The sequence below is a fragment of the Phodopus roborovskii genome, unplaced genomic scaffold, assembly GCF_943737965.1.
Source record: "Phodopus roborovskii unplaced genomic scaffold, PHOROB, whole genome shotgun sequence".
Taxonomy (NCBI): domain Eukaryota; kingdom Metazoa; phylum Chordata; class Mammalia; order Rodentia; family Cricetidae; genus Phodopus; species Phodopus roborovskii.
The window spans coordinates 9,053,455-9,069,219 of record NW_026125281.1 but is presented as its reverse complement, the minus strand read 5'-3'; positions in this window follow the sequence as shown (position 1 = coordinate 9,069,219).

Below are 15,765 nucleotides of genomic sequence, written 5' to 3'. Positions count from 1 at the left end.
TGTTGAACCCGGGATCTTTATTTTTCCTGAAAAGGCGCACTACCTGCCCTCTCTAGAAGCTAAAAATCAACGTATGCTGCATCCTTTTATTATCCTTCGACATCCATTCCAGCACCAAACCACGGCAATTCAGTCTCCCATCCCCAATGCTACTCTCTTAAGTCCCAGAAGGGGACCTGGCCTGGAATAATACATCTCTGGTGTAATCGTGGTGGTTTTTAAAAGGTGGTTATTGAATCAATGCTCAGCTTATTATCTGCATTTTCATGGGCAAGTTACTTTTGTGCGGCCCAATTTCCTTATTGATGGGTCTGTTTACTCAAAAAGTACAGACTGGGAGTCGGCCCAGTACCAGGAACTCAACTGACGATTCAGAACTCAAGGAAATTTTCAAATTAGCCTATTCTATGGGCTGTCATTCTGTGCAGATGCGGAGGGAGAATCTTTAAAAAGGATTTGAAAGTGAAAAGTGTTAAATGGAGCTGAAGCACCAGGAATAGACATAGGGAGACAGGGAGTAGGGCTTGAGCAAGCTGCATTTCCCCAAGATTAGTAGAAGCAAACCAGGTGAGTGTCTGTGCAGGGAGGTTGGTGATGCCCTCATTGGCAATTAAAGTGAGGTGTTTAGCAAAGAGGCCTCTAGGCTTAGTTATTATTATCTTCCTTTGAGGTTAAAATCTCCAGTTTCACTTCCCTCCAGCCATCCCCACCTTTCAATGTCCCCTCTCTAGAATGTTCTCTGAAAAAGCATCATTCTTCATTGTTTTCCCTTTTCCCCATGGAAAGCCAGCTTGACTAAACACCCCTTCATGACTGGTCCTGCCTACCCAAACAGGCTTGGTCTTGTCCTGCACCACGCTCTGGCCCCTGTCTCTTTTACCTGCATTACTGAATACTCTTGCTAAGAAGCAACGCACACTTCCCTTCTGCCCTTGTCTGCCTTTGGGTCATTTGCTTGTCTTTTCTACTTAGCAGAGTTTGTGGGTCCTTCAAGTCTAGCTGATGAGTGACGTTTTTTAAACCTTCATGGATGTCCTGGCTGACCTAACCCATCTTGTCTTATGGGTCAGCTGTATTCTGAAGGAGCTTGGATATAAAAATGATAGAGGTCACTTATTTGGGGTGTATAATCTGATTGGTTTATCATATATTTACAGAATTGCATAACTCTCTCTCTCTCACACACACACACACACACACACACAGGAAAGAAACCTTGTGCAGATTACCAATGATCTGGTGTTGATGTTAAATGCTCCCCAAAACTATGTGCTAACGGGGCTGTTAGAAGGCAATACAAACTGGGGGGGGGGGCGGGGAGAGGCCCAGTTGGGGGAAGTATGGCGTTGGGAGCTTCCCATTTTTCTTGCGTTTGTTTTGTATTTTGCACTGGGTCTTGCTCTTTAACTCAAGTTGGCCTCAAAGTCACTGCAGTCTCCCTGCCTCACCCTCCTGGGTGCTGACCACCATGCCCCCACTCCCGGAGAGTGTGGGGCTGTCCTTCCTAAGTCCCTGGCTTCCTTCCCCTCCAGGTGTGGGTCTCTCCCCATCCTCTCCCCTGAGACAAGCAGCTTTGCTCCACCCCACCTCACCCTGAGACAGACACGATGGGGACAAGCAACCTCTGACTGCAACCTCTGACTGGAATCGAGATTAAGTTGTCTATGGCAGCTATTTGTCACAATGACAGGAAGCTGATTAGGTTGCCCACTTTTAGGAAGTGGCATGCTGTACTCTGATTAAAAATCTGCCTTCCCACTAGGCAAGTGTTGCAAAGGAATGTGGAATCTGTTCATTGCATCTCTTAGGGCTTGGCACTATACTGTCATGAGGATTTGCTTTTAGGTGGCATCTCCTTTATGCTGCTCTGGATACCCAGACATCTGCCTGCTTCTGCCTCCTGAGTGCTGGGATAAAATGTATGCACATCGCACGTTTGGCCTTCAAGATTTAATTGAAATTTATTTTAACTCAATCAGTTTTCAGTAAAAACCGGGCTTTACAAGCCAGGTAGGTGGTGGTGGTGCACATCTTTAGTTCCAGCACTGGGGAGGCAGAGTCAGGAGGATCTCTGTCAGTTCGAGATCAACCTGGTCCACAAGAGCTAGTTCCAGGACAGCCTCCAAAGCCACAGAGAAACCCTGCCTCAAAACAAACAAACAAACAAACAAACCAAAACAGGCTTTACATGGACTAGAATGAAACTTGAAGACACTTTGAGTCAAATGTCAAAATGACATGATATGTAGTCTACTCACATACTAATCTTAAGCCACGAGAAGGGCACTTTGTGATGTATCAGTCAAGTCTTGAGTACCAGTCTGTGAATAAGACAGACTTCGTCTTCCTTCTTAAGAGCTCATAACTGGAATGGAAGCCAGAATGTAAGCAAGTGTGCTGCATCTCATTATGTCACACCACGCACGGCCAAGGCAGCGCGAGGGAAAAGGGCTTGCTCTTGTTCCCGATTTAGGGGATGCAGCCCGTCATGGCACGGAAGTCGTGGGTGGGAATGTGAGGCCGCTGGTGACATCGCATCAGTGGTCAGCAGGCAGAGATGCTCGCAGCTGGTTTGAATGAGAATGGCCCCCAGAGGTTCAGACACTGGAACACTTGCTCCTCGGTTGGTGGCGCTGTTTGGATAGGCGTAGGAGATACAGCCTTCCCGGAGGAAGGATATCACTGGGAACAGGCTCGGAGGGAGTAGAGAATCACCTACTTCCGTCTCAGCTTCCTGCTTCTGCCACCATGCCTGCTGCGTGCTGCCTGGCAGTGTTGGACTCTTACCACTCTGGAACCATAAGCCCAAAGAAACTCTTCCCTTTATACGTTGACTTGGTCATGGTATTTTATGACAGCAACACAAAAGTAAACAAGACAGGTGCCCCTCCCTTCCTTCATCCAGATCCCTGCCTATAACAATGCTTCCATCCACATTCAGGATGAGTCTTTCCCTCAAAACACAAACTCAAATGTGTGTAATGAAGACTGATTGTTAGTGCCCAAACACATCGCCTTTAATCAGTAGCCTCCCATTGGTTTTCAAAGGCTCATGGCCATCTCATCGTGCAAAATACATTTAGTTCAACTGTAAGGAATCCCTGAATCCCCAAATCCTTTACATTCCTAGCATTGTGTAAAAGGTCAAAGTTCGAAGTCTCTTAAGACTCAAGGCAACCTCGTAAATGTGAACCCTTATAAAAAACGTTAGGCGCATACTTCCAGGCACAGTGGCACGGGACAAACCTTCCGGTTCCTAGGGGAGAATGGGGGTGTAGTAAGGAAAGAAGACCAAAGAAAAACCAAACTCAGCTGAGTAAACTGGAAGTCCTTCAGGTCTGCCGTCTGGCATCTGGGGCTGGGTGGGGGCGTCGTCTACACTCCGGTGGGCTTGGGTGGTGTGCTGTGTAGTTTCGTGTCAACTTGATATAAGCTATAGTCACACAAAAGGAGCGAACCTCAGCTAAGAAAGTGCCTCCACAAGATCAGGATGTATGTAAGCCCAGGTGGCATTTTCCTAATTAGTGATTGATGTGGGAGGATCGAGTCCAGTGAGTGGTGTCATCCCTGGACTGGTGGTCCTGGATGCTATAAGAAAGCAGACCAAGCCAGCCAGGACGCAGCACCCCTCCACGGCCTCTGCGTCAGCTCCTGCCTCCAGGACTTTTGGCTTCCTTCATTGATGGGCTATAATGTGGAAATGTAAGCCACCCTTTCCTCGCTGACTTGTTCTTGGTGTTTCATCTCAGCACAGAAACACTAAGACGTAGCCGCGAACTTCAGCTCTTCTGCCTGCCACACTTGTGAGTTTCCTCTTAGACCAGCTTCCCTCCACGCTTGCAGCTTTCCTCAGGAATCTATGACCCAGGCACCTCCTATAATACCATCCTGGACTCTAACCCTCTGAAAGCATAAGCTCAGATTAAACACATTCTTTTATGAGTTGCCTTGGTCATGGTGTTTTATCAGGACGCTGGAAAAGTAACCAAGATAGTCAGTCCTACTCTTGCCAAATTGTACTCTCCCATCCCCTAACATTTCTGGCTCTATTTGCTGCTCTCTCTTATAGAAAATGTGAGTAAACGCAGTGTAATGGGCTGGAGAAATGGCTCAGCAGTTAGAGTTAGTAATGCTCTTTTAGAATACCTGAGACCACCTACCATCACCCAAGGCAGGCAGCTCCTAGCTACCCCTAACTCTGCCTTTTGCCTTGGTAGGCACCTGCATTCAAATGCATATACCCGAATATGCCTCCCCCCATATATATAATTAAAAATAAAATTTTAAAGTAGTGGGCTATAACCATATCATAGCCCGAGTCCTATGCTGCCTTGGAATTTCTTCTGCCAAACAAATTTGTTTGTTGCCCTTTTTATATTTTTTTCCATTTTTTAAAAAATATATCGCTTACTTTCCTCCCTCCAAGCCCTCCTATGTATTCTCTTTCTCTGTCTCTTAAATTCACAGCCTTTTTTTCTCTTGTTGTTACATATATATATATTCCTAATTGCATAAACATAACCTGCGTGTATATTGTCTCAGGGCTGACCACTTGAATTCAGTCTCATTTGAGTCCTCAGATCACAGGCAGGATATAGTCATATTCCTTGCCAGAATGTCATGAATAGCCTCTAGTCCACTTTCTAAAAACTGTTACCCTCTGAAGCCTTATGAACTGCATCTCACTGTCCAAACTGTCTATTGGCTCTGACCTATTCTTCCACACTCCCACCAACATATGCCTTTCGACACTGATTGCGAAGGTGTTTTTCAGCCTTCCTAACGCTGTGACCCTTTAATACAACTCCTCATGTTGTGCTGACCCCCCCCCACCACAAAATCATTTTCCTTGTTGCATCTTAACTGTAATTTTTCTACTGTTGCGAATTGCTATGCAAGCTTCTTACACAAAGTATATCTAATATGTGAGCCCTGTAAAAGGGCCATTTGACCCCACCCCAAGGGGGTTGAGAACCACAGGTTCATATTCTTATTTATAATTTCCTCACACAAAGCAGTGGAAAAGGCTTGCAAGCCGTAAGTCCCCCAGTCACAGACACAGCCCTACTTCTCAGCGGGTTTTCTGTAGCTTTTGACTTTTATCATTGCTGTGATAAGATACTTGACAAGAGCAAGTGAGGGGAAGGAATTATTTCGGCATGCAGTTTGAGAAGACAGGATCCTCCATGTCGAGGAAGGTGTGGCTGTGGTGGTCAAGTCATGTCTACAGGCAATCAGCAGAGAGATGAACGCTGGTGCTCCGTTGGCTTCCTTCTTGCCCCTGTTATTTCGTTTGGGATCACAGCTCCATGGATGATGCCTCCCACATACGAGGAAGGTCTTCCCTCAGTTAAACTTCTTTGAAAACTCCCTCAAAGACATACTTGGAGAAGTTTCCTTGACCTTCCCTAGTCTCTTCAAGTTGACAGTGAGTATCTGTCTATTTATCTTGCATTATCTTGTTCTCTGTCTCTCTCTCTGTCTCTCTCTCTGTCTCTCTCTCTCACACACACACATACATACACATTGTACTGGCTGATTTCCTGTGTGAACTTGACACACACTAGAGTCATCAGAGAGGAAGGAGCCTCAGCTGAGGAAATGCCTCTGGGAGAGCCACCTGTAAGGCATTTTCTCAATTAGTGATCATTGGCGGAGGGCCAGCCCATGATGGGTGCTACCATCCCTGGGCTGGTGGTCCTGGGTTCTGTAAGAAAGTAGACAGAGCAACCCTTGGGAAACAAGCCATGAGTAGCTCCCCTCTGTGGTCTCTGCATCATCTTCTGCCTCCAGCATCTCGCCCTGTCTGAGTTCCTGACCTGACTCCCTTCAGTGATGGACAGCAATGCTGAAGTGTAAGCCAAATAAACCCTTTCCTCCCCAACTTGCCTTTTGATCATGGTGTTTGGTCACAGCAATAGAAACTCTAACTAAGACAGAAGTTGGTACCAGGGACTGGGGTATGGCTATGATAGGCCTGACTATGTTTTTGTTTACAGGAATTAGGACTTTGGTACTTTGGGTTAGGTAAGCAATGGGATACTCTAAGTGCACTACTTAACAGACCATACTAATAGGAGTGTGGAGGACAGTGATGCTAAAAGTTGTTGTAATGTTGGAGGCTGGCCCAAGAGGTTTCAGAGAAGAAGAATTTTACTGTGTTGCCTAGAGATTGTTTCTGTGATATTTCGGTGAAGAATATGGCTGCCTTTTGCCTTTGTCCAAAGAGTCTGCCTGAAGCTAAAGTGAAGAGGTTTGGATTAATTCCATTGGCAGAGGAAATCTCAAGACAGCCTAGTATAGACTCTGGTGTGCGGTTATTAGTGTTAACTCTAATGAAGCTGAGCAAGGTAAATTACAAAGTGTAAAATTTGAGGGGAAAAGGATCACCAGGGATTGGAGTGGAGCCGAGTCCTGTGTTAAAGGAGATAACAGAGTAAGAAATGGAATAAAAACCTTCAACCCCAGCACTCCAAAGGCAGAGGCAGGCGGATCTGTGAGTTTGAGGCCAGGCTGGTCTACAGAGTGAATTCCAGGACAGCCAACCTTAGGCCATGAAGTTTTGCTTTGGTTCAGTATTTCTTTACTGTGTCCCCTCCCCTATGTTTTAGAATGGGAATGTGTATCTTATGCCATTATATATTTGAAGTATGTGATCTGGTTTTTTTTTTTTTTTTTTTTTTTTTTTTTTTTTTTGTAGAGAATTACAGTTAAGGGACTACATGAATCGCAGAAAGAGACTTTGAACTTCGGCATTTAAATGAGTTTGAGATTGTTATAGACTATGGGGACTTTTGAAGTTCAACTGAATGCATTTTGCATGATGCTATGGCCTCTAGCATTTGGGGGCCTGGGAGAGGAATGCGATAGTTTGGAAGAAAATGTCCCCCAAAGGCAGTAGTGCTATTAGGGGATGTGGTCTTGTTGGAGGAAGTATATCACTGTGGAGGTGGGCTTTGAGGTCATATATGTGCTGAAGCCACGCCCAGAGTGGCTTCTATAGGAGTTTCCATGGTCCAGTGTCTCTTCACAGCAATACAAACCCCAAAGTAAGACGTGTGTGTGTGTGTGTGTGCATGTGTGCGTGGGTGTGTGTGCGCGCGCGCGAGTGTGTGCGTGTGTGTGCGCGCGCGTGTGTGTGTGCATGTGTGCGCGTGTGTGTGCGTGTGTGCGTGCACGTGTGTGTGCGTGTGTGCGTGTGTGTGCGTGTGTGCGCGTGTGTGCGTGTGTGCACGTGCGTGTGTGCGTGTGTGTGTGCGCGCGCGTGTGTGTGCATGTGTGCGTGTGTGTGCGCGTGTGTGCGTGTGTGTGTGCATGTGTGCGTGTGCGTGTGTGCGCGTGTGTGCGTGTGTGTGTGCGTGTGTGCGTGTGTGCGCGCGCGCGCATGTGTGTGCATGTGTGCGTGTGTGTGTGCGCGCGCGTGTGTGCGTGTGTGTGCGCGCGTGTGTGCGTGTGTGTGTGCATGTGTGCGTGTGCGTGTGTGCGCGCGTGTGTGCGTGTGTGCGTGTGTGCGTGTGTGCGCGCGCGCACGCAGAGCTTCCTGGATAAAACCCCTATCTTCCTCTCTTCTAGGAGCATATTATTTGGAAGAGTGCCTATGCACACCCCCCCCCACCTGTTCTAGTAACCCTTTCTCTGCCCTTTCTGTCTTGACTGTGCTTGCTTTGGCTTCTCATTCACTAAAATATAGTTGTACAAACCTGAGTTGCATTTATTTTTACTCTTTTATTTTTGAGAAAATACTCCATGCTGCTTTGATTCCAGTCACTTAAACATACCACATCTGGTTAGCCATGAGGCTTTAAGCAGCTTTTGGGTTTGGCAAGATGGAGTGTCAGTGTAGGTCATCTGGGACACTGGTTATAGAGTTAGAGATCTAGCTTATTGGGTAACATTTATGACAGTGGTAGTGGGCGGAGTCAGCAGGGAAAACTGTCTGACCATGACATAGGTCAGACAACTGGGAAAGGCATGAGGCTTGGGAGGGAGGGGCTTCAGGCTGAGATGTGGCTGAGGGAGGTGTAACATCCCAGGGCTGGAGGAGCCCCACCCTGCAAGAGATGGCCAGTCCCGGGCCCCTCCTGCCCTCAGTTAAACACTGAAGATTCCGCACAACCATGTGACCAGCCATCTGCCACCAGGCTTGCTTCTGTCAGGAGGTTCTCTGCCATTTCTTCTCCTGTCCCTTCTGCACATGTCCGTAGTCTCAGACCTTGCATTATCCCATGTGGCTTCCCTTCCCCTTGCTCATACCTTTTATGAAAATTTGCCCAAATCATCAATCTGAATGTACAACTTGTTCCTGCTAGCAGCCTAACAGATATTAAGATAATGGTTTCTTCTGGAGTAGTAGAAACACACGGCTGGCTAGAGTTGGGGTCAGGGAGGATGGGAAGTGACCAAAACACAAGTTTAAGAACTCAAGAGTTTTTTGTTGTTTTGTTTTTGTTTTTCTGGGAATGAACAAGAAGCTCAAGATGCCCTAAGAAAGGCTTTGCTTCTCTCTTTGTTTGCGATGTAGTATCACATTCTGGATCCAAATGGAATGGCCTTCAGGATGGCATTCTTCCACCGACGTGACTGCAGGAAAAGAGGCCCTGCGTGCGTCAAAGGTAATGACATCCAGCCACTCACTCACAGTGACAAGGATGAGCTTGCCCGTATCTAAGAGGGTGACCACAATGCCAAGGTGCAGTGTTCTCCCCTTGATTGCTTCTGTGTTCTCAGGGAAAGGATTAGGACCCAGAGGCAATGTGATGATATTTGCGAAGAGAACTCGAAAAACTCTCGGGAGGGTGAGTGGATTAGAGGAACATAACCCTGGGCCCCCTTGAGATTTTTGGATATAAAATTAAAGTGAACTCGCGAGCAGATTTACATAATTCTTCTGGAGCCACACTTTCCTGCCTGAACACAGGCATAGAGGAAGTAGGAGCTTTTTGTCAGGCTGGTATGACAGAGGGACAAGGGTACTAAACATGTCTGCGTATGAGGACAGGGGTGATCAAGAAAGGGCCGTGGAGAGATGGCCGCACTCTTAAACACCGACTCCTATTTCCATGGTAACACACTTGGTTCACTATGCTGAAAGACAAATATCTGTAGACTCCATTGCTGGGGCTCCCTGGCTCTTGGCATCCAGCTGGATAGTACTGGAAGTTAAATGGAAGACACTGGCTCTAAGTCAGAGGGTGGGCTATGTACATTCCTTCCGTGTGTCCTTCTCTTACCAGGCCCCCCCCCCCCCCCCCGCCACTCAGTTCAGTGACCTCCTTCTCTCTGCTTCAGGCTGTTGGTAGCAATGGCTTACCCCATGCCTTGTTTCTGAACACTCCACGATCTCTTCTGGGTCTCTTGGTCTACTGGCTACCTTGGACAGAAGTTTCTGTCCCGCCAGGGTCCAGCCCTGTAGCCAATTAGTCCCAAATAAGCACAGAGAAGCTTATATTAATTATAAACTATTTGGCTTCTTATTGGCTAGCTCTCCCTTAATTATTAAGCCATTTCTATTAATCCGTTATCTCCGCGTGGTCTTAGCTTACCGGTGATGCCCGGTGTCCTGCTTCCTCGGCAGCTACATGTGTCCCCCTGACTCTTCCTACTACCTTTCTCTATCCCTGTTTGTAGTTCCTGCCTGGCTAAATCCTGCCTGTCTGTCGGCTGAAACAGGCTTTATTCATCAGCCAATAAGAGAAACAGTCACAGCACACAGCAGGACATTCCCCATCAGGCTACTGTGGGAATAAGCCCTCCATGAAAATCTTTCCACTCCAGTCATTTAACAGGGGTGGCCTTTTCCATGTCATTTCTTTGATAAGAGTGGGGGGGGGGTAGGGATAGAGAAACCGTGCTGGGGACGTTCAATTGGAGGCCCCTGTGAGGTTGAAGAGTCGTTGGGAGGGCAAGGCCAGAGTTGGGGATGAGAGACATGATTGCAGACATTGTTTCTTGGCCATGAGATTGACTGGGTAGCATTATAGGAGGTGGTTGCTGAGGTGGGTTGAGGAGGAGAAAGCCATGGAAGTGAGTAGGCTATAGGAGGAGAATCTCTTGGCACGACTTTCAGGCGGCCACTAAGCCACAAGGAATGACTAAAAGTGCATGATGACAATCGAGGCAGCTCGTAAGCCCAGGCAGTAACATCTGCTGTGAACCAGGAACAGGAGGCTGGCAGACAGCTGCCTCGGGGCTGAGTGGGTGATAGAATTTGAGGGTGTGGGTTTTCAGAAGAACTGGGGTTTTTCAGCTGGAAAAAAAAAAAAAAAAAAACACCCAGAATTGCCTGGAGGCAGCCACGACATCCATGAAAGACACAGGGCTCTGCCCCTGGGCGCAGGAGGGGGAAAACAGCCACTGCTTGGCAGAGAATGCTCTAGAGAAAACAGGTTTCAGTCTCCAGTCAGGGCTGTAGCCTAACTTCTAAGAAAGACGATGAAGAAAAAAAACAAAAACAAACAAACAAACAAACAAAAACCCATCCAGGTAGAGGCAGGGAGCGTGGGTTCCCAAGGGTTCTGCAGGTGGCACCCCTCGGGGAAGTGTGGGGGAGGTTTGGAGACAGAGTGGGAACTTTCAGCTGGAGTCAAAGGGATGCACAGAAGGGAAGGAGAGAGTGTGGTGATACAAGAGGTTTGACCATGGCAGGAGGAAGGCACATCAACCCCGCATACCTGTGTGAGAGAGCACTTCCCACTGCATCCCCCGTATATGGTATATGGGGATAGCAAGAGGACTGGGGTCCTGGATACACCGGAGCAGGCACCTCTGAGGGGGGCAAAAGGCAAAAAGAAGTCCACCTAAGCTACCTTAAGGCAAATGCCATTGGTTCCAAGGGCCGCTCGCTGCACGAGCTGGCATTAGCGGATGTCACTGTTAGTCAATATTCCTGTGCTCGCCACCTGGGCTGGTGTAGCTCTCAGGAGGTCTTTACATAGTCTCTGGCACAGGTACACATGGATGAGAGAATGCCCCTTCCCATGGCCTCTCAGTGCCATCTTGGAGGGACAACATGGCTGGCTTTATTTGATACTGACAGCTTACACAGGGAAGGTTCTGAAGCATGATGCGATTATCTGTGGCCTTGCTCCTTTCTAGAAGCATCTTCTTAAGAAATGTGTAGGGAAAGGTGGCTGTGTTGGTTAGCTTTCCATCACCATAACAAAATACCTGGTACAGAGAAGTTAGGTCTGCCTGGCTATATGTGATGCTGCTTTAGTTACAGATTTTGTCCCTGTGATGAAATGCCCCAAAGAAGCAGCTTACGGGAGGCTTGCTTTCCGCCCATAGTTTGAGAAGACAGTCCATCTTGATGAGAAGGCATGAAGGGAATCCTGGTGGCTTCCGGTTAGAGCAGAATGTGAGATGTGGCTCATTCAGTGGACCAAAGAGCAGGAAGCCAGCGTAAAACTATAACCCTACAATTTACCTGGTGAAGCACTTCCTCCAGCTAGGTCCTACTCCCTCAAAGTTCCACAGCACTTCCAAAGCTGCGGATGAGGTATTCAAACACCTGAGCAACATCATACACACACAAGCTGTTGAGAGACAAACAGAAGAGTGGAAAAATAATTCTGAGATGATGTGAAAGTAACTGCCAAAAAAAAAAAAATGTGCCTATAAAAATAAAAATAACTATGAACAGGAGGTTGGAGAGATGGCTCGGTAAACGCTTTCCTGTTCTTCCAGATGAGTGAACTTAAGTTCCTAGCGCCCACATCCAGGGCTCACAACCACCTGTAACTCCAGCTCCACTGGATTGGAACTCAAGGTATATGAACATATCAGGGCTCAGGCTAAGGTTTCTCTGATGAAAGTGATGAAAGATCTTTTTTTTTTTTTTTTTTTTTTTTTTTTTTTTTTTTTTAGAAAGAGATGTGTAACAGAAAGGAAAACAGGAAAATAGACAGTACTTTTAGGAAGTTTATCTTTGAGCAGGCGAGGTGGCTCAGTGTGTAGAGGAACTTGCCACACAAACCTATAGACAAAAGTTCAATTCTTAGAACCCACCTAAAGGTGCAGGGGGACAGCTGGCCGTGTCCTGCTCTGCCTGTCCACATTGTGGCAGTGGGCAGCCCCTAGCCAAAGGTTAGCCGACAGTGTTGAGTGGCTAAGCTTACGTTGCACTTCACTGTTGGCTAAGTGGAGTTCATAGGTCCCTCAGGCACTGGAGCTGTCTCAGCTTAATGAGCTCCCAGGACTTATTTTGGTAGAGTGATAAAGAGAGCTGTCGTAAAAAGCGGGGAAAGGAAGATGGCTGGAAGATGGTTCAGTGTGGAGGTCAGAGAATGGTTTGGAGCCATACTCTAGATAGTAAGACCTCCAGATAAGGAGCGGTGTTCATTTACACGGGATGAAGGAGACCGATGGCTTCACTGGAAGTCCAGGACACAGAAGAAACGGCTTGTTGGAAGCACACTTTTTGTGCAATGCTGGAGGATGGAGAGGAGCCGGTTTCCTTCTTCTTTTAATGGCCTAGATTATATTCATTGCAATCCCGTTAGTTGTAAGTGACTACAAAGGGAATATATCGGACCACAATTCAAACGACAAAAGCGAAGCTTCAGGAGCCAGGGTGCATTGTGGGTCTTATGAATTAGAGCTCTATATTTCAACCCACTGGGCTCTCTCTCCCTTGGCCTCTTCCCTTCCCTTCCTTCTTCTGTGGCTCTCTTTCCTACTTGGCTTCATTTTTCTCTGCTGCAAGGAGATTTTATTTACAAGACAGGAAGTCTGATCACTTTCAAGCACTATCAAACATTTAAAGATGGGACCTGTACGTGGTTGGCCTGGGCTGTGGTCCTCGATTGGAGGACCATCTAGTTGATTTACTCTGTCACTATGTGCCCTGGCTTCACAGAGGCTAGTCTTAGAGCACAGTTTTGTTTTTCTTCTTCTTCCTTGGGATTAAGTTCTTTAACAAAATTATTATCCTTTTCTTCTTCCTATTTACTACTTGACTTATTCAATATGTCTTTAATACATTTCAGATTCACAGGCTATAACTTGTATGAGCATGGCTATTTGAGCCAGCACAATAGCATCTGAGCCCAGGATAAATCAGTTGTTAGCATTCTAGCATGAAAGGCTATTATGGTCTTTCAAAAATTTCATCATCCAGACTTTTGGAAATTTGTAAGACTCTATTGTTTGAGGATAATTGCTATTAAAGCGCCATCCACATAATTAAGCACCCGATTTCCCCTTCAGCCTGGATGAGATGGATGCACCCACTTGGCCGTTATTTCTTTTACTGCCACCTCAGAGAGCTGCTGCCTTTCATTTCCAGTGGTACTGACTCTTACCGCTGGGCTGATCTGGAACTGTTCTTTAGCCACGGGCTAGGGCTTTTGTGATCTATGGGGGAGCCTCCCTTTGGTTGTCTTCTAAAATCAGATGGAAGCACGAGGAGACCCGGCATGCTTGAAACTGAAATCTCCGTTGGAGGTAGCTAGATGTCTCAGCAGGTACGGGAACTGTCGCCCTTTACAACCTGAGTTCAGTCTCTGGAACATACGGGTGGGGAGAAGTGACTCTGATAAGTTGTCCTCCGATAGTGTAAGAGTTTGGAGATTAAACTAACCAACTGCCTTTGCTTTTCAAAAAGATTCCAGGACTGGGGAGGCAGAGGCAGGTCCAGAGGCCAGAGGGCCTATTTCTGAAAGTTGAAGGCCGGCCAGCCATGGCTGTATAATAAGACTTAGGTTAAAAAGAGAAAGCTCTATGGACAAGGAAAGCAAGAAGATAGCTCTGGTGTGGTCTGTGGAATAACGCCTTTGCACACTATGAAGATTCGTTGCTATGATTGGTTTAGTAAACAAGGCGACTGGCCAATAGCTGGACAGAATAAGGTTAGGTAGGACAGCCAGTCCAGGACTCCTTGAAGAAGTGTGTCCTGGGGGTGCTTAGGCCTCTATAGGGCCAGAGGCGGTGTGCCCATGGTTTAAGGACCCGGCTACCATTGAATCTGGTGGTGGAACTTGAGGTTGGTTTTACACACACGCACAGGCAAGAGTTAAGGAAGATTCCTCCCAGCTTTGCAAGGGAGGTCTGCGATCTGCAATGAACAGCTAGCTGGGTTAGGAATCCCTGCAGGTAATCCCCGAATGGAGAAACTCACCAGTACAGACAGCAAGAAATAGTCACTCGAGGACCATGCGTTACCCACCAAAGGAAGCCACAGGCAGTGGGCAGGGACATCCGACGGGACATCCAACGCCACATGGGCTACAACCGGCAAGGCTGTGGAGTGGGGTGGCCTGGCGTCCGGAACTTGATTGCCCTGCTGTTCAACATGGGACTGTAGGAGTTAGTGTCTGCCTTTAAGGCTTTCAGTTCTGCTTGGTCGGTCCCCCACCTCCGTCACATTTGGATGAAGCTGTTTTCCCTGCGCCAGTTCCTGTTGGAAGACTGTTGAGTCGCTGTTTTGAATTTCACAGTGACTATCACAATTTGCCTTGGGTCTCAGAGAGGCTCTGGACTTGGCACTCCTGAGAATGTGGGGCTGTTTGAGTTCCTTTTCCTGGTGCTGTGATAAAACACCATGGTAAGCAGCTTACAGGAGGAAGGGCTACTTTTAGCTCACAGTTTGAGAATCCTGTCTATATGGTGGAGACATCCCGGCAGCAGAAGCTTGAGCAAGCTGCTTACATTGCGTTTGCAGCCAGGAAGCAGAGAATGCTGTATTTCTCTATGTAGTCCAGAACTCACCAGGGAATGGCTTCATCCACTGTTAGTGTCTTTCGCCTTCAAGTCAGCTCAGGATAACCCCTCAAAGGCATGGCCATCGGCTAACCTAGTCCAATCTAACCTGATAGCTTCACAGGTGTGTCTTGAGGCTTGCATTCTAGGCGATGCAAGACAGTGTCAAGTTGACAACACCAGCTATTGGAGAATACCTGGAGATAGATTAAATGCATTCTTCATTATGAAAATGAGGCCGATGGCATAGGCTTATGGTTATTAGCTGGTGGTACTGTTTTGTGAGGTTGTAGAACTTTGGGACATAGTACCTGTATGACGTTGGTAGCCCACCGTGGGACAGGCCTCGAAGGTGATACTACATCTGATCCTGGCTTAATTTCCCTTACCATGTCCATCAAGATACAATTATGCCCCAAGCTCCCACTTCCACGCTGAGCTGCGTCAACTGTAATTTCTTCTCTGACGTGAGACTGTGTGCCAAGATGAACTTCTCATCCCTTACCACCACAGCAACAAGAAATTCACCAGGACAAGTTTAGGTAAGAAGCGTCCCCCTAACAGGACTGAGTGTTGAAGGTTTGGTTTGCTGCTGGTGGCATGTTAGAAAGGCAACCGCTCATGAGGACACTAAACACACCAATGGATTTGTCAATTAATGCATTACGACCTGTGCTTGGGCCATCCCCATTGCTGTACTCCGGCTCTCATGAGGTGAGCAGCTTGCCTACATCATGTCTTTCCGTCATGCCATTTCTGTTTTGCCACAGGATTAAGCGACTGAGCAGCCTAGCTAACCCTTGGCTAAAACCTCTGAAACCAGCGGTTTCGGAGCCTCTGCCTCTTAAAGTCGCTTGTCTCAGGCACCTTGTCACAACGACGAGGAGGTGGCCGACCGACCTTAACTCAGTGACTTGCATTAAATAGGTGGTTTCAGGTGCTTAGCACAGGCATCAGATGTTGCGGTTACATTGTTGTTAACAGGACATTCACGTATCCCTTTATGGCACTTTAACTTACGCAGTTAACTGCCACAAAATATGATATCACCCTTCGGTATAATCCTAC